The sequence below is a fragment of the Crinia signifera genome, chromosome 9 (assembly GCF_055691185.1).
Source record: "Crinia signifera chromosome 9, ASM5569118v1, whole genome shotgun sequence".
Lineage (NCBI taxonomy): Eukaryota > Metazoa > Chordata > Amphibia > Anura > Myobatrachidae > Crinia > Crinia signifera.
In genome coordinates, this window is record NC_139225.1 from 18520595 (window position 1) to 18526728 (window position 6134).

The window sequence follows — 6134 nt, forward strand, 5'->3', positions numbered from 1 at the left end:
ATGGTGCCAATTTTAGGCTGATCTGGTGCGAAATGGTGCAAATTTTAGGCTGTGTGCGTCAAAATCTTTTGCCGCACACAGCCTTCGTAAAAAATGGGAATTTGAGAACATGTACGATTTAGTAGACATGGTAATGTTTCTTTTTTGTGCAAAAAAAAAATGGCATGACGTTCATCCTGAGCATAAGAAGCCGCGGGCTCATTGAGCCAGATCTGGTTCCAAAAATATGGGGGAAAGTCCCCCATACTGTATTTTTGAAACCAGCCCCAGACTCTTGAACCGGTCCTGGTTTCAAAAATACGGCGGACCCATAAGCTTTTTGTCCCCTGTATTTTTTTGAACCAGGACAAGCACAATGAGCCCGGCGCTGGTTATGCTCAGGAGGGGGGACCCCACGCCATTATTTTTTCCCATCATTTTTTTTTTTTTTTTCATTTTTACTTTTACACATTTCTTAAGACAGAACCATCATTGAGATCTGTGCATGCTCTGTCAAATTCGCCAGTCAAAACCTGGTCTATTTTTTTTGCCGATTTTTGGTAACATTTACCAAAAATCGCACCCAATTAAATTTGTGAGTTGTATACTTTATAATGGAAAAACATCTTAAAGCAAATTGAAGTGTAAGAAAAAATTGACAGGTCAAAATGTGCGATTTTCACGGCAAAAAGTGTGATTTTATTTTTTAGAGCAATTCACATCCTATTAAATGAAATCCGCTAATTTCACCCATTTAACTGCGCAAGGATTTGACTCTGCGATTGCAATGACATCTGCGCCAGATTCAGGCCAAATACATAGATGGGAGCTGATAGTGTTTTGTTTTACAACTTTTTAAATCTTCAACAACAACAAAAAAAAACACTGAAAAATCCCATTAAACATGTTTTTCTGTTCCCCAAAAACCGTGGTCCAGCTAACTTGGTGGCCATTTTCTGGGGCCCACATTGGTTTCCTCACTTTTCCACACACGTCTGCCTGAGGATGTGCACATTGCCGCACCTGAGGGGACTGCCCCCCTCTATGTGCAGGCCGGGCTCTAAGGCCTCCATCTATATTTAGATGCCGACGCCAGTGCCCCAGCTCTGTAATACTATAAATACCCCTTTCTCTGTGTCACTAATGGCTGCTCGGAATAACACAGACCCGGCGGTGAGAGAGGCTTATCTACTATCCCGGGACTATATTGCCTATGTGACGGGGAGATCCATGGGCCCAGCACCCTCCACAGCTGCCCGCGCCCTGCGCAATGCCGGGGATGAGCTCCTGGAGAAGTTCCCCATCTTCTTCAAGCGGTGGCCCAGAGTTTTCCATGGGGTGACAGAAGCCGGCGCCTGCGACTTGCTCATTGAAATGATAGATAAGAACATGAAGGGACACTGGGACCGACAAAGGTGTCAGACAGGTTACCCCCCGGACATTCCCTGGAGCTCTGTACTATCCATCTATGTCCTGGTCGGGCAGATGGCCACTTACTGCCAGGAGCATGGAATGGAGGGTGCTCTGGAGCAGTTGCCTGAACGGCTGGGCCGCTACGTGGAGAACATCTGCCCTGTGCTCAGGCAGAAGGATGGATGGGTGAGTGGGGAGTAGGCTGTGGTGAAGGTAAGGGTTAGGAGGGGGTGTCGCAGTTAGGGTTAGGCTATGAGGGTGGCGGTTAGGCTTAGTCTGTGGAGGGGGGGTGGCAGCGGAGGAGGTTAGGCGTAATCTGTGGAGGGTGGGATGTGGCGGATAGGCTGTGGGGATGGTGGTGGATAGGGCTGGGGGATTGTGGTGGTTAGGGATAGGCTGGGTGAGGTTAGGCTTAATTTGTGGAGGGGAATGGTAGCAGTTAGGCTGGGGGGAGGTTAGGCTTAGGCTGTGGGAAGGGGGGTTGTTAGTGTTAGGCTGGGGGTGCAGTGGCTAGTGTTAGGCCATGGAAGGTTAGGTTTATGCTGTGGGGATGGTGGTGGTTAGGGTTAGGCGGGGGGTGCAGTGGATAGGGTTAGGCCATGGGAGGTTAGGTTTAAGCTGTGGGGATGATGGTGGTTAGGGTTAGGCTGGGGGGGGGGTGCAGGAGTTTGGGTTAGGCCATGCGAGGTTAGGCTTAGTCTGTGGAGGGGAAGGGTAGCAGTTAGACTGGGGGGGAGGTTAGGCTTAGGCTGTGGGGTGGTTAGGTGGTGGGGTTAGGCTGGGGGGGGGGGGTGCAGGGGTTAGGCCATGCAAGGTTAAGCTTAGTCTGTGGAGGGGGAGGATGGTGGTTAGGGTTAGACTAGGGAGTGGTAATGAGGTGGTTAGGGTTAGGCTGGTGGGGTGCAGTGGATAGGGTTAGGCCATGGGAGGTTAGGCTGGGAGAGAGTGCAGGGATTAGGCTTAATCTGTGGAGGGGGAGGATGGTGGATAGGGTTAGGCTTCGTCTGTGGAGGGGGGGTGGTGGTTAGGGTTAGTCTGTGGAGGGGGGATGGTGATGGTTAGAGTTAGACTAGGGTTGGGCTGTGGGGGGAGGAGTGGTGGTGGTTAGGGTTAGACTAGAGAGTGGTAATGAGATGGTTAGGGTTAGGCTGTGGGGGTGGAGTGGCGGTGGTTAAGGTTAGACTAGGAAGTGGTAATGAGATGGTTAGGGTTAGGCTGTGGAGTGGTGGTGGTTAGGGTTAGACTAGGGAGTGGTAATGAGATGGTTAGGGTTAGGCTGTGGAGTGGTGGTGGTTAGGGTTAGACTAGGGAGTGGTAATGAGATGGTTAGGGTTAGGCTGTGGGGGTGGAGTGGCGGTGGTTAAGGTTAGACTAGGCAGTGGCAAACGCAGGATTTTCAGAAGGGGGTTTCCAGAGGGGCGGAGCAAAGCACGGAGATGGACACTTAGGTGACCCAGTATATGTCGGGTCAGTTAAAGTTTTATAGATAGACCAAATGTATATAAATAATAACAATAATAATAAAAAAATAATAATATATATATATATATATATATATACACATACATACAGGGGCGTCAACAGCAGTGTAGACCCCTGGGCATAGCAATGTATTGGGGCAACTACCGATCCTCCAGCGGTAGGGGTGGGGGAAGCTTTGATGTCCTGCGGGTGTTAGGGGGTATTATATCAACCGCTCAGCATGTAGGGCCTGGATCAGTAATTTCCACTAATTACCCCTTTACTGCACAGATGGTGGGAGATGGGGTGGAAGAAGGGGGCATTGGGCTGAATGAAGGGGCCCTGATACATAACTTCCAGGGTGGTAGAGGATGTTTATTATGCAGAGGAGGGGTGTATAGAGGAGTGGGCTTATTATTCATAATTTTCTGGTGGGAGGACAGCTTGCTTGACTGTAGATATCTCCAGTCAACTTCTTAGATTTTAATGGAATTAAAAACTAGAGAATCCCACCTACCAAATGATATTGGGGACTAGGGGATCAGAGTTCAAGAGGCAGAGCAATCTGCCAACGAGAATATAAAACTACATACCAAATGAGTGGAGCTGGAGCAGTAACCTGCTGCTGGAAGGCTGATTTCTCTGGTTCTGGGAATATTAGAGACAAGCTAATAGTGTCCATTAAAGGGGGAGAGTCCCAGCTTTTGGAATATACCCTCAGGAAAACTATAAGTCAGACAAAACCTGAAAAATTTGTTTGGGAAGAGCAATTAACAGGCTTGGATGGGGACCACTGCTTTGAAGTCAGATATCTCCGGTTCCCAAGGGCCGATTTTTAAAATTCTTGAACCCATGGAAAGAGGGGACCCTCAGCTTTCAGCCTAGGGCCCTTAGACTCCTGGGGGGAGTCTAAGGGTGTGCACTACTGCTAGGGAGTGGTAATGAGATGGTTAGGGTTAGGCTGTGGAGTGGTGGTGGTTAGGGTTAGACTAGGGAGTGGTAAAGAGATGTTTAGGGTTAGGCTGTGGAGTGGTGGTGGTTAGGGTTAGACTAGGGAGTGGTAATGAGATGGTTAGGGTTAGTCTGTGGAGGGGGGGGGTGGTGGTTAGGGTTAGACTAGGGCAGTGGTAGCCAACCCTAGCCCTCGAGAGCTACCAACAGTTCACATTTTCCAGACAACCTAGCTGCTGCACAGCTGCACTCATTAATCACTGACACATTTTAAAAGATACACAGATGGAGCTAATTAGCTCACTTGTGAGTCTGTAAGGAGACCTGCAAAACATGCACTGTTGGTAGCTCTCGAGGACTAGGGTTGGCTACCCCAGGACTAGGGAGTGGTAATGAGGTGGTTAGGGTTAGGCTGTGGGGGGTGGAGTGGTGGTGGTTAGGCTGCGTAGAGAGGTCAAATAATAGAGCTATTCCTCCATGATAATAAGATAATAAGTGGAACCTATGGAGAAGCAGCAGATGGAGAGATAGTGATATAATGGTGTTTGTTCCATCCAGGCTGGTTTTACAGAACGCTTCGGCAAGAAAGAAGATACGGAGAGGAAGGTCCTCCGCGCCGGCTGCGCTGTCCTCGCAGTGTGTTCCTTGCTGCTATTGACCCACTTCCTGTGGAGGAGAAAGACATCTTCACCCTGAACTGCTCTGTAGGGTACAGTCTCCAGGCAACCTGACATATGCCCTTGTGCCAGGATGTAAGCAGTGCCCCCCACGCACAATGGTGGAAGACATTTTGTGGACTGAATATTCCTGAGAGAGCAGCTAGGGCTTATTTGCCAAAATGGTCCAAAAACGCAGATGTTTTTAATAAAGTGTTTCAGAAAGCACCCAGCCCCTGCCTCAGAAGGAAGGCCTACATACATAGACCGGTGATTCGGTGATAAATACCTATTTTTGTAGGATTTAGAGCTTTTTCCCTTTGGTAAATAGACCCCTTAAAAAAATAGTATATGTATATCGTGCTGCACTCAGCTTCCGGTCTCTGAGAAAACACCCCCCCCCCCTCCCCTTGGGACACCACTGATTGGAGCAGTTCAGTTCTCACAGACATCAAAATGGCTGCCCTCACCATGTGTGGTTGACAGACAAGGATGGATTAACTAGAAGGGTAAAATATGCATGTGCTTAGGCCGTCAAGGGAAGTATTCTGTACTAGCCTAGGCTACGTTTGTCCCACTGTACCATACTCTGTATGAGCCCTGACAGGCTCAGCGCTGCCTCTAATTAAAAACCCTCCCATGACAAGGCAGCTGCTGCTGCTGTCCTTCATGGGCCTGAGAAGCATGATGAGCTCCATCAAGCAGAGCTCAGCTTAAGCCTCTCAGCCTCTGACGTCTTGTGCAAAGTCTCATGTGACTTAGTCAACCAGTAATGCACTGCAGACTTGTGCAGTCAGTGTGCCTTAGCTCCCGATGCTCAGCACCATTAATCATTTGTCACATTGACAAATAGGTGAAGCTGCAGCACTACCCCACTCCCATGCACAAAACCTTTAGCTTAAAAAAAAAATCCGGCCCCGGTGGAAGGGGACGAATGTGAACCTGAACAAAAGGGTGTGAATCGACCCTGCTAGTAGTCAAAGCGCTCTGGGCTCATGGGCTCCAGCAATTAATGCTGCCTGCCTGGGCCTGGGGGGCTTGTAACATCATGCCAGGACTACACCGCTTGTGATTTGCACTTGCCCGCGCTACATCCGCTAGGCAGACATCTTTTATTTTGTGTGTATATGATAAAAGGGGGAAATACTACACAGTAATGTTGTCCTTCTGTCCGTACTAATCCTGGGGGAACCAGATACAGGGAGAGGATTGGGACACACAAAATGGTTTCATCCACGGTCTGCGGGCAGTCAGGTTAGTACAACTGTGACACAGGTATAAAGCCTACGTCCTTGAGCCTGATACCGATGTGTAGGTAATGGAAATAGTTGCATATTTAATTAATGTTGTTCTACAAAACAAACGAGTTTTTGCCACAAAAAAATGAAAAAAACCTACAGATCTATCCATCATCGCTTGGCAATATTCCCCCCACCCCCCATAATACCTCCTATCTTGGCCCAGAAATCCATGTGAGTTCCCAGAACAGGAACGCTGGGGCAATTGCATACGACGGCATGGAGGTTTAGTCTATCAATAGGAGTCTTTAAACCAGAGCTCCCTAACCATGGTCCTCGAGGCACCCCAACGGCCCAGATGGTAAGTATATCCATGCTTGAACACAGGTGACTTAATCAGCACCACAGTCAATTTGGTTTAACCATCTGTGCTGAG